We start from the raw sequence: 24,619 nt of genomic DNA, 5'->3' as shown, positions 1-24,619 counted from the left end.
TCGTGGTGACGCGGTTCAGGCTTAACGGCGCGACCCGTGGGAGCCGTGGGGGAGGGAGGGACTAGACGCTTTGCTTCCGGCCTCTCTGATTGAGGCGGGGAGACCAGGGCAGGCCCGGCCGGCGGCCGGGCGTGTCTACTGTGCAAGAGGAGAGGGGGTGGGTGGAAACAGCGCTGGATTTCGAGTCCAAATATCTGGCTTCCCGCTCCAGCAGAACTTGACCGTGCTGGAACTCAGGCAGTCGCTTGCCATCCCTGGGCTCCTGCTTCCTCTTGCCTAAAATGGTCTTAGTACATTCAAGTTGCCTCCCTTTCTGCCCTGTAATAACAATGGTTACCGTTCACTGGCACGTATGTTTACTTTCCTTACGGCCGCAAGAGGTTGATCCTAACATTAGCCCCATTAGATCCTATTATGGCCCCATGAGGCAACGAAGAACCCCAAAGGTGACCTAACGTGCCGCACCCCAAGCCCGCCTGCCAGGGTAGGACCTGTGCTCGGTGGGAGCGGGGGCAGAGGACAGATACTCTGAGTCCCACCGCCTCACTTGCCTCGGCATCACCAAGGCAACAAGCTCTCCCTTGCCGTTGCCAGGGAAACCGGCTGAACTCTCGCTTTCTCGCACCTTCACCATGGAGACAGCCAACTGGAAAGCCGCTCCTCGAGTGGGAGGGGGTGCCGCAGAGGCAGAGGCGAGAACGTGCCTCCAGACGCTCCTTGGTAGGTTTGAGAGGCAGCATCCGGTAGGAACCCAAGGCCTGAAAACTCCCATTCCGTTGAAGAATGTGGAGACGTGCCCGGAGCCTACACCGCAGTACAATGTCCAAGCCAAGATGTCCCTGGGGAAACATAGGTTAGAAGAATTGTTTTCTGGATTTACGTCTAGAGGCTGTCTTTCTTTGAGTCGGCCATTGTCCAGATCAAAGGAAACCCCCCAATTTTCTTGTCTCACAAACGCTGAAAATCTGTCTTCTCTTTGTCTAATTTTGCTCCAACCTGCTGGGAGACACTGGGTAACTCAGTTCGTCTTCCTGGGCGTTGGTCAAATCGATCTGATGGGCTATCTCAATGGCTCTTGGGATTCCTGATTTCTAGACCAGTACAAGGTCTTTTTTTTTTTTAATTTTTTTTCAAATGTTTATTTATTTTTGAGAGAGAGAACGTGAGCGGGGAGGTGCGGGGGGGGGGGGGGACAGAGGATCTGAGGCGGGCTCTGTGCTGACAACAAGCAGCAAGCTAGATGGGAGGCTTGAACCCACGAACTGTGAGATGGTGACCTGAGCTGAAGTCGGATGCTTGACTGATTGAGCCACCCAGGCGCCCCAGTACAAGTTCTTTAAGGAAGCACCGGGCTCCAGCAAGTTTTCCAGACGTTCGTTTTGTGAGATGAAGACATAACAATTCAATTGCACGTTTACTCTCCAGAAGCAGGATGGTGAGATGACTAAGTATGTTCAGTGAAGTCACAGGGCCACAGCTCAGGTCCTAGCTCCACAGCATGCGCTGTGTCTTTGTTTCTTTGGAGGTAAACTCGGATTCACACTAGCATCCACCTTGTAGGGTTCTTGTGTCGATTAAATGAGACACCAGGAGGGGCGCTTGGGTGGCTCGGTCACTTAAGTGTCTGGCCCCAGCTCAGGTCATGATCTCCTGATTCACGAGTTCGAGCCCCGCGTCGGGCTCCGTGCTGACAGCTCGGAGCCCGGAGCCTGCTTCGGATTCTGTGTCTCCCTCTCTCTCTGCCCCTCCCCCACTCACGCTCTGTCTCTGTGCCTGTCTCTCTCTCTCAAAAATAAATAAACATGAGAAAAATGAGAAAAAAGGTAAAGCTTTCAGCGCAATGCCCAGCATGGGGCAACACACAACAAAACTTATAAATACTATCACTCTCACCATTATTTCCCAAGGGAGAGTTTTTTTAAGTTTTCTCTTTTTTGTGGGTAATTAAAAATTTATTTTTTATTTTTTTATTTTTGAGAGAGTGCGAGCGAGGAGGGGAGGGGAGGGCTGGGGGGGGGGGAGAGAGAGAGAGAGAGAGAGAGAGAGAGAGAGAGAGAGAATCCTAAGCACGTTCCTCGAAAGCTTGAACTCGCGAGGCTTGAATTCGAAAACGTGAGATCATGACCTGAACAGGAATTAAGAGTCCGATGCTTAACTGAGCCACCCAGGCGCCCCTCATAAGGGATATGTTAACACCAAACGGAGATTTAAAAAAAAAAAAAAAATGATGGGAGCAAATCTAAGCCAAAACGACAGGGTTTAAATCGAATACATTGGCTTTTGGAACAAGTCTCTATATTGTCCTTATGGATTCTCTGCCCCACCAGAGTGGAATTTCTAGATTCAGCAATACGTAGGTTCTTTCTGCTCTAAGAGGCAATGCCTTTGTAATTCTTAACAGCCTGATTGGCCAAAGCAGTGTCCAGGGGCCCGAAGCTGAGGGACGAGTCAGGTGCCTTCAGGGACCCTACCGAACCGGGGTCAGGTTCTGGCTGTCCCCAGCAGGCCTCTCTGTGCCCGGCCCGCGGCTTCCGGAAACGAAGAAGCACAGATGTGCAATCCTTCGCCACCTTCCTTCCCGCGTCTGTTGGTGACATCAGGGTTAAGCCACACCAGCAACTCCCCGAAGCTGTGGGGTCCTGGCCGGGGACCCAGTGCCTGGAGGTGCCCCTGCTTTGTCCTGCAAAAGCCACTGCGTGGGCCGTAGTTCTCTGCTGTCATCCCGCCCCCGTCCTCTCGTCCCCACCCTGGGGCTGCCGCACAGCCAGAGCGGAGGCTTAACTAGGGAGGCGTCTTCTTCCCAGTTAGTGTCCCCCTCTGCCTCGCCTGGGGGGGTAGACGCAGCAGGCTGAGAGCCAAGGAGCAGGAAGCAGGAAGATCCCAGAACCTAGCCGAGAGAGCGTTCAGAGCCAGGATGAGTAAGCAACTTCATCTGTGGGCCTTCATTTTTCTTTTCTGTAAAACAGGGGCAATCTTGTCCACCTGACCACAATGATGGGCTCACGATAATAACATTCATTCAGGAAGGGACCCAGGTTTTGTGGGACCTGAGGCTCATTCGGTCTGGAGGAGCCTCTTTAAGAAGAATAGAAACTTACAAGTACAAAATTAAATATGAAAGGGAATAGTTACTGAGGAGAAAGAAGTCACAACAAATTGTAATTTAAGAAAGAAAGACCAGGGGTGCCTGGGTGGCTCAGTCCAACTTTGGCTCGGGTCATGATCTCACCGTTCATAAGTTCGAGCCCCGCGTTGGGCTCTGTGCTGACAGCTCGGAGCCTGGAGCCTGCTTCCGATTCTGTGTCTCCCTCTCTCTCTGCCCTTCCCCTGCCTCCGTATCAAAAATAAGTAAACGTTAAAGAACAAATACCATAAGGGCCCCCAAACCCAGAAAAGTAACATATTTTATTAATTAACTTATATGCTTTTATCATACTTTTTTCTGCCTTTTTTTTGGCTGTGTAAACTTTGATAACGTCCTCCTATGACCATGATTTTGTAACGGCATTTTCTTTTTTTTTAAATACACTTATTTTTCTAACTTTTAAAGTTTATTCATTTATTTTGAGAGAGGGAGAGAGAGAGCAGGGGAGAAGGGCAGGGAGAGAGGGGGGAAAGAGAATCCCAAGCAGGCTCTGCTCAGTGCGGAACCCAGCTCGGGACTCAATCTCACAACGAGATCACAACCTGAGCTGCTAACAAGAGTCGGCCACTTAAGCGACTGAACCACTCAGGTGCCTCTGTAATAGCATTTTCTATAGAGAGTTGAAAGTTGATTCAGTCAACTCCCTAGCCCGGTTGATCAAAGTTTGGTTTTTCAGTGTGGAGTTTCCTCAAAAAATTAAAAATAGAACTGCCCTAGGACCCAGCAATTGTACTACTAGGAATTTCAACAAAGGATACAAGGGTGCTGATTCATAGGGGCACACGCACCCCAATGTTTATAGCAGCACTTTCAACAATGGCCAAATTATGGAAAGAGTCTAAATGTCCGTCAACTGACAAATGGATAAAGAAGATGTGGTTTATATACACAATGGAATCCTACTTGGCAATGAGAAAGAATGAAAGCCGTTTGCAACAATGTGGATGGAACTGGAGGGTCTTATGCTAAGTGAAATAAGTCAGGCAGAGAAAGACAGATGTCATATGATTTCACTCATATGTGGAACTTGAGAAACTTCACAGAAGACCATGGGGGGAGGGAAAGGGAAAAAAATAGTTACAAACAGAGAGGGAGAGAGGCAAACTCTAAGAGACTCTTAAATGCAGAGAACAAACTGAGGGTTGATGGGGGGGGGGAATCAGGGGAGAGGGAAAAGTGGGTGATGGGCATTGAGGAGGGCACCTGCTGGGATGAGCACTGGGTGCTGTATGTAAGCGATGAATCACGGGAATCTACCCCCGAAACCAAGAGCACACTGTAGACACTGTATGTTAGCCAAATTGAAATAAATTATTTTTTTAAAAAAGGTTATTTTTTGTGATTGACAGTTTTGAATAGATGTCAATAAGAACCAAATTCTGTTTGCAATTTTATGTTGTTAGATTGTGAAGAATTTTAGTAATTGGGAGAATTTTCCACGGACATATTCTGACTTGCTTCTCCTCCACAACCCCCTTTTGCAGCCTGAACTCATTCATTTCACGGTGTGGCTTTTAGTTCTACGACATTCTGCCGTGATGCCTGGGTTCTTGCCATAACACAAGATGCCTTTACGGCTCTCAGCACCTAGGAAATTCTAAGAAGCTCCGTGCCAGAAATGGGGACAAAGACCGAGTGCAGTAAAACGTCGGATTGCGAGGAACTTATGTTCCGCAAGACGAGCAAACATTTCTAATAAAATTTAATTTGATAAACGAGCGATGTCTTGCAATACGAGTAGCACATGAGGCCAAACGTCACATGATCACAACTGAGCCAATGGTTCTTGACATTCGCTTCGATACGCGAGTGCATTGGGTTACGAGCGTGTTTCCAGGGTGAATTATGCTCGCGAACCAAGGCTTTCCTGTAATGTATTTTTTATTCTAAATCCCAACGTCACAGTAAGAGAAGTGATTCAGAGGGTTCAGAGGAGTCTCGGGAGCCAGGACTATCAGGGGTGTCCACCCAGGTGACCCCATCCCACGTGTCAGACCCATAACAAACCTGCTGTGGCTGAGTATTCAACCATCAGTGAAGCTTGGCGACTCCACCTTTGATCCTGAGTTTCATTTTTAGATTTTCCTCCTCTCCCATTGCAGGAGACACGAGCCTTTTTGGAGCTACCAAAGCGTCCTTTTGGCTTTCGCATTGAGATTTCTATTGTTTGTCAATTGCCCTCGGTTTTTCATTCTCTCTCTCTAGAAGGTCGGTGCAACCTGAGGCAACCACTGGATCCCACGGTCTTTATATATCTGTTCTGTACCCCTTGACCTTCACGCCCCACTACTTTTCCAAAGCCTGAAGTATTGTGCTGCTTGGGTTTTCCCACCATCGGAACATTCTCCCAAGTCGATGTCAGTGAAGATGATGACTATTGGCTTCCCCCTTGCTGCAGGACCCTCTGTGATCTGTGTACATACTCCCTGGGATCGAGTCCCCCCCCAGTGATAACTGGTCGGGTCCCCAGACCACACCTTCTTGCCTGCTTTCTCCGGAGCGTGTCAGGCTGGTCCTCCTGAAAGCAGCAGCTGAGACAGAGGTGGGAGTATTAGAGGTTTCTTTATTTTTTTAAGTTTTTATTTATTTTTGAGAGGGAGACAGAGAGAGGGAGCAGGGGAGGGGCAGAGAGAGAGAGGGACAGAGAGAGAATCCCAAGCAGGCTCCGCACTGTCAGCGCAGAGCCTGATGCGGGACTTGAACTCACCAACCATGAGATCATGACCTGAGGTGAAACCAAGAGTCGGATGCTTAACTGACTGAGCTACCCAGGTGCCCCGGGAGTATTAGAGGTTACTGGGGGTAATGCCTGTGGAAACTACAAGAGGGGAGAGCGGGAACGGGTGGGGAAAGACTCCACAGGGCAAATCGGAAACCTGGGGAAGGAGGTAGGGAAGGAGACGAGGCCAATAAACAGACTGAAATGCCTACCTGGAGTCTTAGCCAACCCAGTCGGGAGCTGTGGTACAAGGAGGGTCCATTAGGGGCACCCAGGTGTCTCAGTCGGTTAAGCATCTGACTTCAGCTCAGGTCATGATCTCACGGTCTGTGAGTTCGAGCCCCGCGTCGGGCTCTGGGCTGACAGCTCGGAGCCTGGAACCCGCTTCTGATTCTGTGTCTCCCTCTCTGTCCTGCCCCTGCTCACACTCCATGTCTCTCTCTCTCTCTCTCTCTCTCTCAAAAATAAATACGCATTAAAAATAAAAGGATGGCCCATTAGAAGAGGCCCCCACTGGGCAGCAATGGCCAGCTGCTAGGACCCTGGCACACATTGTCATTGGCTGAGGGCTGCCTGGGAGAAGCATGGCCTTGGCTTGAACACCGGAAGATCCTGGGAGCTCAACGGTGACAGGATCCCAGCTAACCGCTCTCCCTGCGGCACGCTCTTCATGAAGGGAGTTCTCACAGGCAACTTCCCTGGTTGCCACACCTGGGGTGTGGTCCAGAAGAGGCTGAAGGTCCCCGGGGCACTTGTCTCTTTGGTCCTGTAGACTCTTTACCCTAAGTGTAGGGGTGAAGCCAGAGGAGAAAAGAGCGGGACCCTCTAAAGTCTAGGGTATAGCCGCTCTTGCCCTGAACTGAGGATGCCACTGCATAGATGCAGCTCAACTTCTCCTTGGCTAAAGCTCTCAGACACCCACAGCCACTAGAGCGCCACCCAAAGTGGATAGAATGTAATGCAGAGTCTGAGCGGGAGACAGCGGTCTTAACTCACGGTAGTTTTAAAACATCTTAAATTTTGCATGTTTTAGAAAAACGTGAATCCATGAATCCGTTACTTGGGTCTCTTCCAAGACCCTTGAAAGCAAGGGACTGCGAACCGTAAGCTCATTAGCTTCGTGGGAAAGCCATCTCTGCCGTAATTGCTATCACTTGCATTCTGGGAAGTTCCTGGTTCTTCTTTTTCAGATGGCAGCTGAGGCTTCCTACCCCAGGAAAGGGGTGCCCCAGGCGAAGGCAGACAACCAAGATGGCACGTCTTGGTTTTGAAGTTTTAATTATTGGCATGGTAGAGATTAAAAAAAAAAGTTTAAGAGAAAGGACTCTGGCCTGCCCAGATCTAGACTTTCGAGTTTCAAAATCCCAATCCTTGCATGATTGAGAAGATAAAGTCAATGCATGAAGAGTATATTTGGAAACAGAAGCATACCTGTCTCCTCAGAGCGGTTTCCCAACACCCCAAAGTATTTGTTGCTTAAAGATTCTGCGGGCCAGAGGCGGTGGCAGAGAAGGAGGCCGGCCAGAGGGCTGGGTAGATATTGCCATGTGACCCCGGGGAAAGGATCCTAGAGCAGGCCCCCAGGGGGAAGGGCACAACAGAAGCTCCAGATCCATTTGGGGACTTGGCTCCAAAGAGGACTTTAGCCTCGCTTCCCGAGCGGAGCCCTGACGTGGCACGTCTCAGAGAATTTCCCCACAGGTCCAAACGAGAGAGGTAGATGGAGAAGGCTGCATGCTGACAGGACAGAGACAGCCCCTAGGGACTGCCCCCCCCGCCCCCAGCAGAACGACAGGACAACACCCAAAGGTTTCTGGGCTTTCCAGAGGGGTGAAAGAGAACGGGACCTAGAGGGATCCTACAGTTGGGACAGGCACGCGTGCATCTGATCTCAGGACAAGAGACCAGGCGGGAACAAGGATGCCTTGAGATGTCGGCGGGGAAGCGGGGAGAGAAACCACTATTGACTGGGCATTCTGGGAGTCCCGTGAGTGTGCGTGAAGGCCCCGGGGCAGGTGTCTCAGGGCCTGCGCTGCGCTGGGGTCCAGAACTGGCTGAAGAAACCACGAGCCGGCTGAGATAACGTTTCCGCCACCTGTCAGAAGAACGGAGGCCCCACATTGCAGTGAAATTCTAGAAACACAAAGTTTTGACCTTTACACACATGAGTTGGCCACCTGAGGTTTCATACCCACCACGCAGGGTCATAGCGAGGATTACAGGTGACCGTCGCAGACGTCCCCAAGGACGGTTTCTGCCACAAAGTAAGGGCACAGCAGATCATGGCAGGACGTTTTCCACCCCCCACCCCAACCCCCAGATTTGCTCTGCGCCGGCTCCCGGCTGTGGGAAGCTGACCTCACGGACAGGAACACAACATGGGCCGTATTTGCCCTCTGGCTTCCAGTTGGGTTTGGCCCACGGGAGGCACCAACCGACAGGAAATGGGAGGGGGTGGGAGGAAAGAGCGATGGGGTTTTCTCCTGCCTGGTGGCCCTCTCCCGTGGGCACGCTGTCCCCAAAGTTCCAGAAGCTGCTCCCTCTCCTCGCCCCTGCAGGCCTGGGGGCAGTGGCAAGGGCTTTCCTGCTCTCGGTGGCCCCGGGATGCTTCACTCTCTTTACACACCGTTGTCAACAGTCCCTTCCTTATGCCCCTGTGAGTCACCTCTTTGAAGAGTGCCATCTGTTTCCTGCGGGGACCCCAGACGCTACAGGTCTTCCCGGTGTCACCTTCAGTTGAGAATCAGGCCTGATTTCCCGTGTGTGCAGTCCCTTCTGAGCCTCAGTTCCTTCAACTGTTAAATAAGAATCTAATACCCCAGCCTTTCCTACTTCCGAGGGATATCACGAGACATCAGAACATCGGGGAAAATACTCGGAAAAAAAAGAAGATGGTAACTATGATCCCACTGATTCAAACTGATAATAGTCGTAGGGTTCCTGCCCGTCGCTCTCCTCCGATCCCCCTCTCTTCTCTCCGCCACCGGAGCAGGGATCCCATCTTTGGTGCCTGGCAAAGCTGTTTCCCTTAGTTGTGAAGTCCCGTGGCCTGCGGAGAGATGACACTTTGTGACCAGACACGGCACACAGTTCTCACGGCCGCTGCCACCGCACGTTGACAGATGATGGCCGTGGGCCCCAGACTGCGCTGCAGGCCCTCTGAGCTCTGTCTCCCACCCATGCAGCCTCTGGCTGTGTTTGCTGGGAGCTCGACATCCCCGCTGAGATCACAGGCGCGCCAGGGTCCCTCCCGGGGGAGCGGAGGGTGGGCCGGGCCTGACTCGGTGAGAGCTGGCCGGGATTCAGGCTGCTCCAAGCTCTGTCAGAAAGAAAATTGCCCGTGGCAACTTCATGGCCAGGCGGGCTGTGACTGCCCCAGAGCTTTCAGTTTTCCGGACCCACTTTTAAAACGTTTATTTATTTTAGAGAGAGAGAGACAGACACCGAGCACAGCAGGGGAGGGACAGAGAGAGAAAGGGAGACACAGAATCGGAAACAGGTTCCAGGCTCTGAGCTGTCAGCACAGACGCCACCACGAGGCTCGAACCCACAAACCCGTGAGATCATGACCCGAAAGTAAGTGGAGACTTTTACTCCACTGGTCTTTCTACAAAGCCCGTCGCGTCCACCAGGCCTGACGGGGGTGGGACACCAGGATCAGCAAGGCCGACAGTGGCCTCCTCGCGATCAAGGGGTCGCAGACCCATGTTGTTTGCGATCCAAACTCAATACCTCTGGAGCTACAGAAAGAACGATCGTGACTCAGTTTAGGACTGTGTTCTGTTGCATTAAGTGGACGCCTGCCTACAGTGGATGATTCAAGGAGGCTTATGTTTGTTTGTTTGTTTTGCTTTTCTTTTTCTACTTGTAAAAAGACCTAGAGCCAGGCAGCCCTGGGCTGTTGCAGCCGTTTAAGGAGGGGTTCTGACAGCCGCTCACCTCCAGGTATCCTTCCCATTCGCATCTGAGACCGAAGGGGCGAAGGGCTAAATGAAGATCTGACCAGGTCTACTTTTTTTCCCCCCCAAAATCTGACTCCCCCAAACTCTCCGCCAGGATATCACTAGCACATCTGGGTCCTCTGGTCTAGCCTGGGAATCTAAACCTCATTAATTCCACGGCGCTCATGGGAAAGTCTGTTCTGATCTCCAGCGCTGGGATCCACTTGAGCGGCTGGGACGTGGACCAAACTGACACTGGGAAATGCCTGGGTCAACTGTAATCAGATGTGTTAAATCCGGCAGGGAGGCTGGGCTTGGAAAGCTGGAGGGGGTTGGCGGTGGGAGAGGGACGGGAAGGGACAGAGATGTAGGTGACCCCGCGGTATGATAACACTGGGAAAAGGCGGGGGGCGGCGTGCTGTAATATCAACCAGGAAGCTCAAAAGTGAAGGCTGCCCTGGGCTCAGGTCTGTCAAGAGACTCCTCCCTGAGCGTCCCTTTTTCTGTCTGGCTCTATTTAATGGAAAACAATGCCTGTGGCCCACTCCCCGGGCCTTCTCCTCAGAAGCAGCGATGGGGGCAGGAGTGTGAGACTGAGGCCTTCCGGAGGCTTCCAGATTTAAACCAATCCCACAGACATGCGACAGAATTGCCTATAGAGAATTGTATTATAGCCAAGTGCCAGGGGATATATTTATCCGGGCCTTGAGGTTCTCATCTCTTTTTAAAGAAAAAGCCACACATTTGGCCAAAAGACAAAGTGGAAAAAATGTACTCTTGAACAAATATCCAGGATGGTTGCTCAGAATGTTTGAAATGATGAACTGTGTGGAAAAAAAAAAAAAAAAGAGTGCCTGTGGCAAATTGTTAGCAGGCTATATTTGGGGGTCCAGATCCAGGGCCCCGGCCAAGGAGTCACCCAGCCTCAGTGTTTTTCCATGTCTATTTATAACTATCCACACATTCACACACAAAAAATGCAGTGGACATTCGACTCAGTTTCTAAATGACTAAAATGTTCTAATGTATCTGCTTACAGCACGTGAGAACCCGGGGTGCCGCCCGCGATCAGCCTGCCTTTCTGGCCAGGGGATTCATCAATGTGCCGAAAACAACGAAACACGATCCTCTGGGAATTTGAAAGTATGAAAACAACTTTTCCTTCGCTTCCTTTTTAAAAGACATAATTGACTTCAACAGAACTTGATTGAGCTCCCACCATGTGAACGGCTAACTTGAGACCTGCCTATGAGCAAGTCACGGTCTCCGGTCCCAAGGAATTGTCTGGGGAGGTACAGATACTGGAATAAAATACATTCAAAGGATGATCGGTGCCTTCACACAACCGTGGACGAGGGTACTGGGCCCACAGAAGAGGGAGTGTGGGTCATGAGCAGGTCAGGTCTCCCAGCGACCTTTCCTTCTGCTCCCCTCGGGGGAGACACAGGGTTCGAGGAAAGTTCGAGGAAAGTGCCGATGTGGTGCACGTGGCCTGGATTGGCCAATCAGAGCTCTCCATCCCCCTGGGCACGGTGATTGGCTCCCGAGTGCCATGCTCTCTAAGCTGGACCAATCAGAGTGAAGGTCAAGCCTTTGGCTGGGAAAGCCACCGCAAGCTCTCCTTTTTGTTGGACGTGACGGTAGAGGTCCCGGGAGCTGCTGAAAGCTATTTTGCACCCATGAGGCCAGTCAACCTTGGGAGGGGTTTGACTGCAGTAGGTGAATGAAGAGACAAAAATAAACTAGTTCCTGAATCACCGGAATGTTCCTTACCTGACACCATTTTTATTCCTGATCAGTCGCATGAGGTAATAAATTCCTGTCATTGCCAATGTCAGCTTGCGTTGGGTGTTTTTGAACTTCCAGTTTAAAGCCTCCTTACTAATATAGGATGTACTTCCTGGAGGAGGTGGTATATGACATAAAACTTGACAATGAGTAGGACTCGGACCTGTGAGATGGGAGAGGACAGGGTTATTCCCAGTGGCTGAACAGTTGCATGTGGCTGGATGAGGGATGAACCCTGTTGCAGCTAAGCTGACCCTGGAAAGATTGGGCTGGGTCAGGGCATGATGAGTCGTGAAGGACAGTAAGGAATTGGGTCTTAATCTTGTGCAGTGATTGTGTGGGTGTGATGGCGGGTTGTTCCCTGCCTTCGCAACCCCTTCCCGGGTACCAGGAGCCCACACATTACATTAGCATTTGCTATTCAGAGACTGGGGCTCAAATTTTATAGCAAATACATCTGTAAAGACCCTATTTCGAAATAGGGTCTCATTCTGAGGGTCCAGGTGGCACAAATTTGGGGGGACGCCATTCAACGCACTCCGTTGACCAAAACCCAAAGCCAACTTATGCCCCAGAATTTATGCCATTTAAACCGTGGGTCATCCTCCCGATGGTTGTGCTGGGGCCAATGGTGAGCATTGCTGAGTAAGGGTCCTTACGAGGACCCTTAATACTTAGAATTGTGAACCCATCTAGGACTGCCCCCTTAATACTTAGAATAACTAATTTAGTGAGGACTCACAAGGTAAGACTAGTTCCCCAGAAGCTTCCTCTTCAAGTGCAGGTACTCCCCTTGGCTTCCGACAGGGCAAGGATGTACTTGACAAGTACAGTGAGAAAACAACAAAGGAGGGGCATGCCCGGGAGGTCTTATAACCCCACTGTGCAGATTCGACTCAAAGAAGCAAAGCAAACTGCTCAGAGAGGAAGGAGCGCTCTTTCTTTTTTCTTTTTTTAATTTTTCTTTAATGTTTATTTTTGAGAGAGAGAGAACGCGCGTGCACGAGTGGAGGAGGGGCAGAGAGACACAGAATCCGAAGCAGGCTCCAGGCTCTGAGCCGTCAGCACAGAGCCTGACGAGGGGTTCGAGCTCAGGAATGTGAGATCATGACCTGAGCTTAACCGACTGAGCCACCAAGGTGTAAGGGACACTCTTTCTAACTCCACGCTTGTGTTTTAAAGCTCTGACCACTCTCTTGGCTCGAGAAAAGTAAAAGCCTGCAAGTTTAATGAATAACCTTGACTCTTGCTATTTTGATGGTCAAGCAAAGGGAGAAGAGGAGAAAGCCCCTGAGCAGTATATTTGAAAACCTGTAGGAGCATAATCCAGGGGGGAAGGGTCAGGGTGGGGGAGTAAGCCAACAGGAGATTGACCTGATGCCGGCAGGACATTTTGTTTCTGGGCTGATCCACGGCGAACAGTAGTGGGGGGCCAATGAAAAGCAAAGACTTTTAGGGGGACATTATTCAACTTCTACATAGAAAAAAAGTAATGACTCACGTTTTGAGAGGGACCCAGGAGAAAGACTTTGGATAGAGTCAGTATAGATTATTCTCTGAATCCAACAGGCTACTATGTTTTTATGGCTCAAAAGGCTAAACCAGGGGCAACTGGGTGGCTCAGTCAGTTAAGCACCCAACTCCTGACTTCTGCTCAGGTCATAATCTCACGGTTCGTGGGTTTGAACCTCACAGCGGACTCTGTGCTGGCAGCACGGATCCTGCTTGGGATTCTCTGTCTGTCTCTCCCTCACTTGTGCTTGCTCTCTCTCTCTCTCTCTCTCTCTCTCTCAAAATAAATAAACTTTAAAAAATTGCCATTGCTACCAGTGGCTGTGCATTTCTTAGAGGATCTTTCTTAAAAACAAAACAAAAAAAGGCTAAGCCAGTTGGGACACGATTTCTGAGGGTTTTGGAAACGAACCAGAATATATCATCCTCCTCTCGTGCGAAATCCCAGTGCATTTGTGCCTGGCATTCTGGGTGCACTTCTGAGGGTTTGATCTCAGGAGAACTCCTGGAGTTGCTCATTTGTTTACCTGATGGGGGATAAGATCTCCGTATAAGGGAATTTTCCAGGTAATTGGAGATCAACCAATTGAGAACCATGGATTTGGGCCATTTGGGGAGGACCCTTCCTGAATGCTCCCTCACCTCCTGCACCTTCTGAGACCAGGAAGGGAAATGATGACTCAGGGCAGTAATAGCAACATCACTCATCATACTGCCCCTGTATAGCGATGCTATGGGGGCTGGACGGCACAGTGGGGCCGTCTGGGCTGTTGAGTCCGGCTGACCCGGGTTTGAATCCAGCTGTGCCCCCCCCCCCTCCACCCCCAGCTACGCCACCTCCACAGGACCTCTCGGCCAGCTTCTTCCTACGTAAAGCAGAGATAATAATCCTCCCCCCCGGGACTGTTGTGGCGATTAAATGAGATCGTGTATGTGCATAATGTACGAAAAACTTTCAGGAGCATCCCTGACAAGTAGGATGCGCTTATATCATTAACATCATCACCGACGCACAAAAAAAATCTGCTCTTCTCATCGCCCCTGTACCGACTACCCCAAGACCGTTGTTTTTGTCGAGTTTCACGTCTGTTCTGCGTTTTTTACGTGGTTTTTTTTTTTCTGAAGGGGGAGGCAATCTGATTCCTTCCTTACCTCCAGACCTCTCCCTGCTGAGTGTGCTTGTCAGAAATCGCCTTCCTCGTGCTTCCTCATTCCATTCGCTCATCAACATCCACTGGCGACAAAATCCAAGGAGGAAAATGCGTGCCAAGAAGGAGCTCCAGATACAGTGTTTTGAGAACTGAGGGAGAGGGGACGAATAAACGAACAACGGATGAGTGTGAAGGAGTTGACAAGGAGGTCGAAAGAGCGAGAGGAGACTGACAGAATACACTCCGTGAGCCCGACAGACCCCCCCCTCCCAGATCGCGTACCCGATTTCCCAGTGTCATCAGAGAGCGGCCTACAGCGTCATAGGGTTTGCTTTTGGCACGAGAGAAAGGTCTGGAAGAATCTCGGAGGTCCTCGGGGCCAAATCCTTCAGGATACAGTTATGTGGACCTTGGTGCCTCAAAGTCAGCAGATCCAAAATACTAAACAGCCTGCCCTCCTTCCGCACACGTTTCGTCTGTCGCAGAACATCAGCAACTCGGCTGGAAATCGGGGAGATGTTGGGGGATCTACCCCCACGCTTGATTCTTCTCTCTGGTCACTCCTCTGTCCCCCTCTGTTTCTGCTCCTCCCCTCCGGTCAGGGCTTCTTGGATCCTTTACTGAAAACTTGGCTCGTTCCTTCTAGTAAACGCAATGTGTGCCCTTAGGGAGGAGGGACCCAGAAGGAGGGACCACAGCGCCAAAGGTGCAGAGGAGAATGAGGTCTGGGAAAGGTCGACACGCATGACGATAGGAGGCCACTTTGGTTGTGGTCTACACTGGTAGTTTTTGTCCAAAGTGCAGTTTGAGTCAGGGTTATACTGAAATATCTCCGCACGCGGTGACAGAGACTCGGACATCCATCGGCACGAGCATCAGATCCGAAAGGATTAAGTCTCCAGCCCACGCCTTTTATTTTGCAGAAATGGAAATTGGGTCCAAAGAACTAAGTGCCTTGCCCCAGACACAGCAGAGTCTAGAACCTCAGGGTCCCCGAGTCCCACAGAGCGTAATGCTTTTTTCCCCCCACGAAATCAGTGGTTCTCGGCGTGATTCATATTAGAATCACCTGGAGAGCTTTTTACAAAAACACCTAAGTCTGTCTTTCCCCCGGGGATTCTGATGTACCAGGCCTTGGATCGAGCTCAGCTAGCGCTCAGACCTCTTTTTCTTTCCCCCCTTTATTTTTAACCTCAGTTGAGAACAGCTGGGCAAGAACTGAACTCCCCCTTTTTCCTGGCTGAGCCTCTTAACCTTCTGATTGAGCTCCTTGAAGGGAAGTAAAGAAAACAATGCCTATCTCAATTCAAATGAAAAGCGGCGTGTAGTGTAGTCGGTGAATCAGAAAACACTCAAACCCAAATGACATTAGAGATAAAATAGTCCAGTAGATTTAAAAATACTTTTGGCTGTGGATCCCTTTCTCCAAATGCATCCTTAAGAGGTCGTCCGCCGTTTCAACAGTTCAGGCTGGAACTCACTGAGTTGCTGTGGACACCGGGGGCGCCAGGATGGGCACTGGGGACAGCAGGTAGAGGCCGGAAGCCCCTCTCCCCCCAACCCCGGGTTGTAGGGGTGAGTGGAGTGCCTCAGTGCCTGAGTGTCCCCGCCCACCTGTCCGGGAAGCTGGAGAGCCTGGGGGAGAAAGCAGCTAGGAGGGCCTGGGGGGAACGGGTTCCTCCATTCTCGCGTGGTGTGTCGGAGGTTGTAAAATGCACGGTTGACTTAATCACAGCTTTGCGGGGGTCACACCGGTATATGCTAATGTCCACAATTTAAGAAAAATTAATGGGTAGGAGCATACATGTCTCTGTACAGTTAATTACACGTACTGTCCTTTTATGGTATAGTGAATATTTTATTGAAATACATCTCAACTTTTTCATTGGACAGTAAAAATTTTTATTTGAGCCCATCCCGACTTTGGAGACGTTTATGAATTGCTGTTGGCAGGGATACATGGCACCCAGAGGACATGTGACCTTTATAACCTTGAACTTGAACACCTTCAGAATTGATCAGTATATTGAGATTACATATCTGCATTTCCTTTTGGGTTAAACTCCTAGTTGGATTCTTTTTTTTTCCCCCCCTTCTCAATGGAATTACCTATGACTGTTGCTAAAACAATTTTCTTGGTAATCAGTCAGGAGCTTTTTTTTAAATTAAAAAAAAAATTTAATGTTCATTTATTTTCGAGAAGGAGAGACAGCATGAGCAGAGGAGGGGCAGAGAGAGAGGGAGGCATGGAATCCGAGGCAGGCTCCAGGCTCCGAGCTGTCAGCACAGAGCCCGATGGGGGGCTCGAACCCATGAACGCCGTGGGATCATGCATGACCTGAGCTGAAGCCATGACCCAGGCACCCCATGGAGCTTTTGACTGATGGTTGTTCTAACGCCTGGAAAAAGTTACCTTTCTAAGCTAACCCTGCTTAGCTTAGAAAAATCTAAGAGAGGGGTGCCTGGCTGGCTCAGTTGATGCAACATGGGGCTGTGGGTTTGAGCCCCATGTTGCGCACAGAGATTACTTAAAAATGAAAAAAAAAATCTTTAAAAGAAAATCTATGGGACACCTGGATGGCTCAGACAGCCAAGTGTCCAACTCTTTTTTTTATGTTCATTTTTTGCACTGGTCTATGAGGGGTCATCTTTGGCATCGAAATGACTTCCGTCTCCATGTTGTGGTGCCGTGTGACCTTCCAAAGACATTTTCGATAAGAGTTCGGGATCCCCACTGAAACGAAGACCACGGTGTGGGACAGCACCAATGCAGAGGACTCGGCTGCAGATGACCGGCTGCAGGGGTGCGTCTCCGGAAGGACCGACTCTGCCCACAGGCGGGTGAGGACCATCACACCGCGGGTAACAACCTGGGCCTGGCCACCCCAATGGCTGTGCCTTCCTTTTTGGTGTTCCTTGCAAGATACACCCTCTCAGAGCCGTCGATTGTGCAAGAAAATACTAGGTAAATATGGAACTTGAACAGGGAGTCAAGGGAAGGAGCCCGGACATGCTGCGGTTTGGGCAGGCGGGGGTGTTGAGTCCTTCCGATTGACGCACGTCCTTAGTTTGTGGCTACCGTCTGCTTGCAATGGAGGGCATGTCAGACACGGTGACATCATATGTGTAGTGGGGATGAGAGATAGAAGGGTTTTTCGATACATCTTTCTACAGACCGTGTTTTTGGTTTTTAAGATCTTGCGCGGAAAGTCCAGGAAATCCCAACATCGAAAAGGAAATGATGCAGCCCCACTGTGCGGACTTGCCTTTGGAGGATGACGGGATGCCATCACTCTGGAGCGGAAATCTCCTCCTGCCCTTTGATGCAGGGAGAGCGAGCACTATTTCTAAGACTCAACGCAGCTGGGACCGAGATGAGCTGCTGTCCCTTCTTGCGTGTGTGATTATGGTGGGTTGGGTGGGGAATATGACTTATTTCCATTTTCAAGGGTTGCCCTGAAGGACTGGAGTCCGAGAGTAAGCAGAGTCTCTTTAATTTGCAAGACGGGCCGGCTCCATGAACGTGGGGTTGCCATTGTGAAATTAGATGCAAGATGAGAATTAATTCTGACCCGGTGATACGGTCGTAAATAAACTATTAATAGAACGATTTCCATTTTGTTCAGTAACTTTATATCTCTGAACAGAAAGGTCACATTGTTTTGCTCTCTAGTTGCAGGAGGCAAAGTTCTGGGGTTCTCCTGATAAACCCACAAGGCTTTCTGTGTCACGATGAACGCTGGCTTTTTATGCTTTTCCAGGCTAGAATGCGCGGTAGTGTGTTTCTTGGGCATCCTCCGCCATCGTTCGGAGCCACCGTCTTGGCCGGTGTGTGGGGACATCCCAGTCTACCCATGAAGAGGAAGTGGTCCCAGAGTTGAGATAAAATCCTGCATTACGTGGGCTGCACGAACCCAATCTGACCGCTTGACATTTCGAGTCTAAAGAATCTTTCCATTTCTCGGGTTCCGGCAGGAATAGGAGAACATCTTGGACGTTTCTAAAATTCAGTGACCTCTTTACTTCATTCCACTGGAAGGAAGAGTTAAATTTCTGGACCTCGGTTTTCCAAGGCTTTCCAGAATGGACATGTGCCATCAGCTCCCCCTGCAGGCCCGAGTCTTTCCTGCCAGGAAATTCCTGGAGGTCCACCAGGAAAATGGCCCTGGAGCGAATCTAAATCGCGTCTCACAGATGGAACACTTCAACTGCTGATAACTGACCCACCTTTCTTCTGGGAGATGCACGTTCTGGGAAAACATCTAGGTCTAAGCTCACTCGTACATACTATGCATCAGGAAAACACAGAGCCAAACGGAAATCCCAGGACCAGTTAGTGGGTTTCCTGCACGACACGGATTTTTTAATACTCTAGTCTCTCTCTCCTTTGTAAGCGCCATAGTCTTTTGGTAGATTCACTACAGATAAAATTGCCCCTGTAAGAACCATGCGCTAAGAAATGACATGAAATTATCAACAATAGCCAAACTATGGAGAGAGCTCAAATATCGATCGAATGATGAATGCATAAAGAAGCTGTATGCGTGTGTGTATATATATATATATATATAAGTATATATATATTCTAGCTCCATCCGCATCATTGTGAATGACAAGATTTCATATTACCCAGCCGTCAAAAAGAATGAGATCTTGTCATTCACAATGATGCGGATGGAGCTAGAATGTATTATGCTAAGTGAGATAAGTCAGTCAGAGAAAGACAAATACCATATGGGTTTCACTCATATGTGGAATTTAAGAAACAAAACAGATGAACATATGGGAAGTGGGGGGGGGGGGAGACAAGAGAAGGAAACAAGCCACGAAAGACTATTTTTTAAAAGTATTTATTTATTTATGTATTTTGAGAGAGAGAGAGGCAGAGAGATAGGGAGAGAGAGAATCCCAAGCAGGCTCTGCACTCTTAGTAAAGAGCCCAATGTGGGACTTGAACTCATAAACTTTGAGATCACGACCTGAGCCGAAATCAAGAGTTGGACACTGAACCAACTGAAACCCCCAGGAGCCCTAGAGACTCTTTTTTTTTTTTAAGTTTATTTATTTATTTGGAGAGAGAGAAAGAGAGAGAAAGAGAGAGGCAGAGGGAGAGAGAGAATCCCAAGCAGGCTCCGTGTTATCAGCACAGAGTTCAATGTGGGGCTCTATCTCACGAACCATGTGATCACGGCCTGAGTGAAATCAAGGGCCGGACACTTAACTGAGCTGCCCAAGTATCCCATCGCAAGGGACTCTTAATGATAGAGAACAAACTATGGGCTGATGGAGGGAGGTGGGTGGGAGATGGGCTAGATGGACGGTGGGTACTGAGGAGGGCACTTGTGATGAGCCCTGGGTGTTGTATGTAAGTGAAGAATCACTGATTTCTCCTCTAAAACCAATATGGTATGTTAACTATCTAAAACCAATAGTGTATGTTAACTAGCTAAAATTTAAATTTAAGAAACGGAAAAAAGAAAAAAAATGACGTGAATGCTTCTGGTGTGTTCAATTCGCACATTTGTTTCTCAAAAACTTTTGGATCGTCCCAAATTTTACATGGTCGTTTTTTAACTCATTCCTTTATCCGTTCAACTAATACTGTGGCAGGCGTTGTGATAGGTGACTGATAGGTGATGGATCTTGTTTGAGATGCTCAGGATAGACAAAGGACGAAGACAGACTAAAGTTCTATCCTCATGGAGCTTAAGTTCCAGTGGGGAAAACACTTTGTAAACAAGCGCATGAACAGATGCATGATATAATTTCATGGGGAGGTGTTGCTATAAAAGAAAAATCAAGCAGGCTGAGGACTGGAATGACTGGGTGAGGTGTACTCTTTTTGAGAGAGTGATCGAGGTTGGTTCAGTCAGAAAGGTGCATAACATGGGACAACGATCCATGCCAAGATGTGGGTGAAGCGCATGTCAGGAGGGCAAACAGCACGTACAAATGCCCCGGGGCAGACATGAGCTTGTGTGTTTCTGGAACAGCAGCAAGGCCGCTGCTGCTGGAAAGGAGAGAGTTTAAGGAGACAGCGGTAGGAGATGAGATCCAAGAAGTAGGCAGGGCCCTTTATGTAGGCTCTTATAGCATATGGTAAGGAGTTTGGATTTTATCATGAGATGAGCGGCCGTTGGAGCCCTTTGAGGAGTGGAGTGATGCGATCTGCTTTGTGGTTTTCAAGGTTCGCTGTGTGGAGAAGAGACCGGAGGAGAGTTAAGAGTGGAGATGGAAAACAGTGTGGAGGTTCCTCAAAAAATTCAGAATAGATCTACCCTGCGACCCAGCAATAGCACTGCTAGGAATTGACCCAAGGGATCCAGGGGTGCTGATGCAGAGGGGCACTTGTACCCCAATGTGGACAGCAGCACTTTCAACAATAGCCAAATTATGGAAAGAGCCTAAAGGTCCACCAACTGGCGGATGGATAAAGAAGTTGTGGTTTATATACCCAATGGAATACTACTTGGCAATGAGAAAGAATGAAATCTGGCCTTTCGTAGGAACGTGGATGGAACTGGAGAGGGTTATGCTGGGTGAAATAAGTCACACAGGGAAAGACAGATCCCATGCTTTCACTCTTACGTGGATCCTGAGAAACTTAACAGAAGACCACGGGGGAGGGGAAGGGGAAAAAAAAAAGAGAGAGGGAGGGAGCCAAACCATAAGAGACTCTTTAAAAACTGAGAATAAACTGAGGGTTGATGGGGGGGTGGGAGGGAGGGGAGGGTGGGTGATGGGCGTTGGGGAGGGCACCTGTTGGAATGAGCCCTGGGTGTTGCATGGAAGCCAATCTGACAATACATTTCATATTAAAAAAAAAAAAAAAAGAATACCCTAGAAGTTCATAAACTCAAAAAAAAAAAAAAAAGAGTGGGGACGGAATCTAGTCGGGTAGGGGTGGCAGCAGCCTGAGCGAGAGGGCAGGGTGGCTGGGTGGTAGTCGTCGAAGGGGGTGAGAAGTAGACCAATCCTGCAGGTGTTTTGAGGGTAGGGCCACGGGGCTTGCAGGTGAACCGGATGGGGGAAAGAAAGATCAGCAGCAGGGCTCCGAGGCATGTGGCCCCAGGACCTGGGCAATTGACTGGGTAGGCCGGGGGAGGAACAAGCGTGAGTGGGTGGGTAGAATCCGGAGTTCTGCTTAGACAAGTCAAGTCGCAGCCACTCATTAGTCACCATCTGGAGATGCGGAGCAGGCAGCTGGCTGTGCCCGCCAGGAGCACACGCGTGACGCAGGAATAACGAGGGGAGACTATTTCTGGGAAGAGGAGCTGCAGCCTGGGGGGTGTTGTGCCTTTGCCTTGACGGTCCGCTCCTTCCCCGCGTCCCCGTTTCCACGGCGGTCCGGCGGTGGGCCGGCGGGCCTCTAAGGGTCCCTTCCGCCGGGCGAGTGTGAGCTAGAACATTGGCATTGAGGCCACGGGGCAGCAAGAGCGGGCTGCGCCTCTGTCTCGGGACGGAAGACCGACCCGAGGTGCAAACCCGGTAGCTTATCTTCAGGATCGGAACTGGAGACGAGTCTTTGCAAAGCAACCGGAGCGGCTGCCTGTTTCGAAAGCGGGGCTGTTGGGGAAGGAAACACTTCAGCCACAGAGGGTGAACTCGATCAGAGCAGCACAGTTTACCACTCGGGGGGGGGGGGGTGGTAAACCGGCTCTGAGGGGAAGGGCAGCGAAGGGCGCCCCGGTCGGTGCCCTGTCCCCTGTCCCCTGTCCCCTTACCACCGTGACCTGTAGATAGCACAGGTGCGTGCCGGGAGTATCGCCCACCAAGAAAGGACATGTCCGCAGAGGACTTTGTTTTGTCTTTTGCTTTGCTTTCTTTGACCCTGTCCTAAATTGCCCGGGAAAGTTTTCGGGTTGTTTAGTCTCTCGTGTTTCGGAAGTAGCCCTTTATATAAAGTGGAAGGAGACAGCAAGCGTTTGTATCTTGTCTCACAGATTTACAAAGCGCTGTCACCTCTCTGCCCACATCAGGGCATCCGCGGAACAGCCCTAGGGGCTGGGATGGTCACTACCCGATCCTGTTTTGGGACGGAGAGAGCCAGGCGCCGAGAGGTTAGACAGCTCGTTCAGATCCCACAGAGGAGATGGGGCTGAACTCATTTTCGACCCCAGGTTTTGCGAATTCCCAATTCTTGCCTCTTCCCATCCCTCCATTCAATGTGCCAAACCAAGGGGCTTGAGAAAGGTCACTCGGCCTCATTCTCGAACGCTGCGGTGGCACAAAGGATTCTTCAGTCGCTTTCGTTTCTGCGTTGGAAGGGGATCGAAAATCACCCTGGTTGGGTTTTCCGTGTCGCCTGGTTAAGCTTTCCGTGTGGCGCGTCTGACACCGTGTTTTGAAGCACTTCAGAGAGAACCCTTCGTCAGCCCACCCCGTTCAGAAGTGCCGGCTTTCTCTTTCGAGAGGATCGTGGACGGGAGGGAAGATGGTCACAGCGATATCGCTGGGAGAGGGAAGAACTTCCAGTCCAAGTTCATGGTGTAGGAAGAGGCGGGCGGGGGGATGCTGATCCAGGACTGGTTCCGCTTAGTATGGCCACCTAACCAATGATCCCCACGCCCCTCCCTCCCCCCAGCAAGTAAAGATTAAAATGACTTTGTGATGACTCTCACAATGGCTCCGCACCCTCCTGAGGTCTGGGGAGATTTAAGGACTGGAGGGGACTCAGCAGCTGGGACTGGAAACCTTGGAGCCCTTTCGCTCCCGCGTTTGCTGGTTGACCCGGCCGTTGGCGGAGCCTCAGCTGCAGCTAGCCATCGGGAAATCCTCGTGTGGCCTTTCTGAGCGATTGGGCTTCCTCTCAGTGTGGGGACTTCTTACACGGAGACTCGTGGCTCCCCAGGCGAGTGTTCTGGAAAGCAAGGACCATGCCGCGTTGCCCTTTAAAATTAACCTCAGGAGTCCTGTGTCACCACTTTGGCACATTCTGTTGGTTACAAGCAAGTCACAAGCCCGCCTGGAGTCAAGGGCAGGGGACACAGACTCTGCCTCTCCATGGAAGCCTGTCAAGGTCACATCGCAGGAAAACATGTGGAATGGAAAGCAGTGTCGCAGATATTTTTGGAAAATACCACCTGCCATTCCGGGAGGATACGTTACCTTTGGGTTTCGCCAACAATAACGAAGGGACGTTGTGCTCATCAACCAAACACCATGAAAGTATGGCTGGGGATGTGGCTTATGGCCAGTTACAACCCATTGGGTTTGAATGTTACCTCCCAACCAACCAACCAACGGGAACCAGTCCAGGAACAACCTGTCTACAGCAACACCTAGCAAGGGGCAGATACTGGGCTAAGAGACAAGGACACAACAGTGAATCAACAAGGTCTCTCTGTTCACAGGGCTCCGAGATCTTAAGCTCGTGTAGGGAAAGCTAGCTGGAGTAGTAGATCGAACTACAGATTCCTACCTCCCTCCCCCTATTCTCATTCAGTTAGTTCCAGTGGCGCCTAGAACTCGGCATTGTAACAAGCCCCTGGGGTGGTTCTGGCATAACAGATCTGAGGAGGGCCCTTGGCGACACAGGAACAGACTGTCTTCCGTGCTATCCAGCCAGCCACAGCTGGCTCTCCAATAGGGTCTGAATGTCAGCCCTGGGGGTAGAAGGGGCCTCTACCTTGAACTCTCTCTCTTAGTCCTAGGTGTAATGGCTGCTCCTTACATCGGCTGTTCCTATATTTTTTAGAGTTTCCTTTAATTCTTTTTGACCAATCCTTTGTAACTTCAATCTCCTGTTCTAGTTAATAATTCTTTACCTGTAACTTTGCCTGTTCATGTTACCTTGTGATTCCTTTACCACCGTCCAACAAACATTCACGCCCTTCTCCATCTTCACGGGAAAAATGTATTTTCCTGCCCCACTGATGTTGGGCTTGGCCACGTGACTTGCTTTGGCCAATAGGATATGAGCAGAAGGGACAGTGTACCGGTTCCCAGCCTAGGCCTTAAGAGGTATCACGTATTTCTACTGGCCACAAGGACCAACCACCGTCCCTCCGGCCTGGGCCCCCAGATGAGACTGTCCAACCAATCCACAGACCTGGGAGCTGGAGGATAAATTATCAACGTTTTATTTTACTTATTTATTCCTTAAAGATTTATTTATCAATTTTTCTAAAATTTATTTATTTTTATAATTTACATCCCAGTTAGCATATAGAACAACAAGGATTTCAGGGGTAGATTCCTTAGTGCCCCTGACCCCTTTAGCCCATCCCCCCTCCCACCACCCCTCCAGCAACCCTCTGTTTGTTCCCTATATTTGAGAGTCTCTTATGTTTTGTCCCCTCCCTGTTTTTATACTCTTCTTGCTTCCCTTATGTTCATCTGTTTTGTATCTTAAAGTCCTCAT

General features: G+C 50.0%; 1 long non-coding RNA gene across 1 annotated transcript; it reads left to right on the top strand.

Moving 5' to 3' along the window:
- Positions 1 to 351: 351 nt before the first annotated feature.
- LOC128773642 (uncharacterized) lies at positions 352 to 4,863 on the top strand. The gene is made up of 2 exons (XR_008417987.1): positions 352 to 720; positions 4,630 to 4,863. It is a non-coding gene; the product is annotated as an uncharacterized LOC128773642 (long non-coding RNA).
- Positions 4,864 to 24,619: the final 19,756 nt, after the last annotated feature.

This window comes from Panthera pardus, unplaced genomic scaffold, assembly GCF_024362965.1.
Source record: "Panthera pardus isolate Hobbes unplaced genomic scaffold, ASM2436296v1 HiC_scaffold_26, whole genome shotgun sequence".
NCBI classification, from domain to species: domain Eukaryota; kingdom Metazoa; phylum Chordata; class Mammalia; order Carnivora; family Felidae; genus Panthera; species Panthera pardus.
Note: the sequence above shows the minus strand (reverse complement) of the source record. Positions and strands in the feature narration are given on the sequence as shown.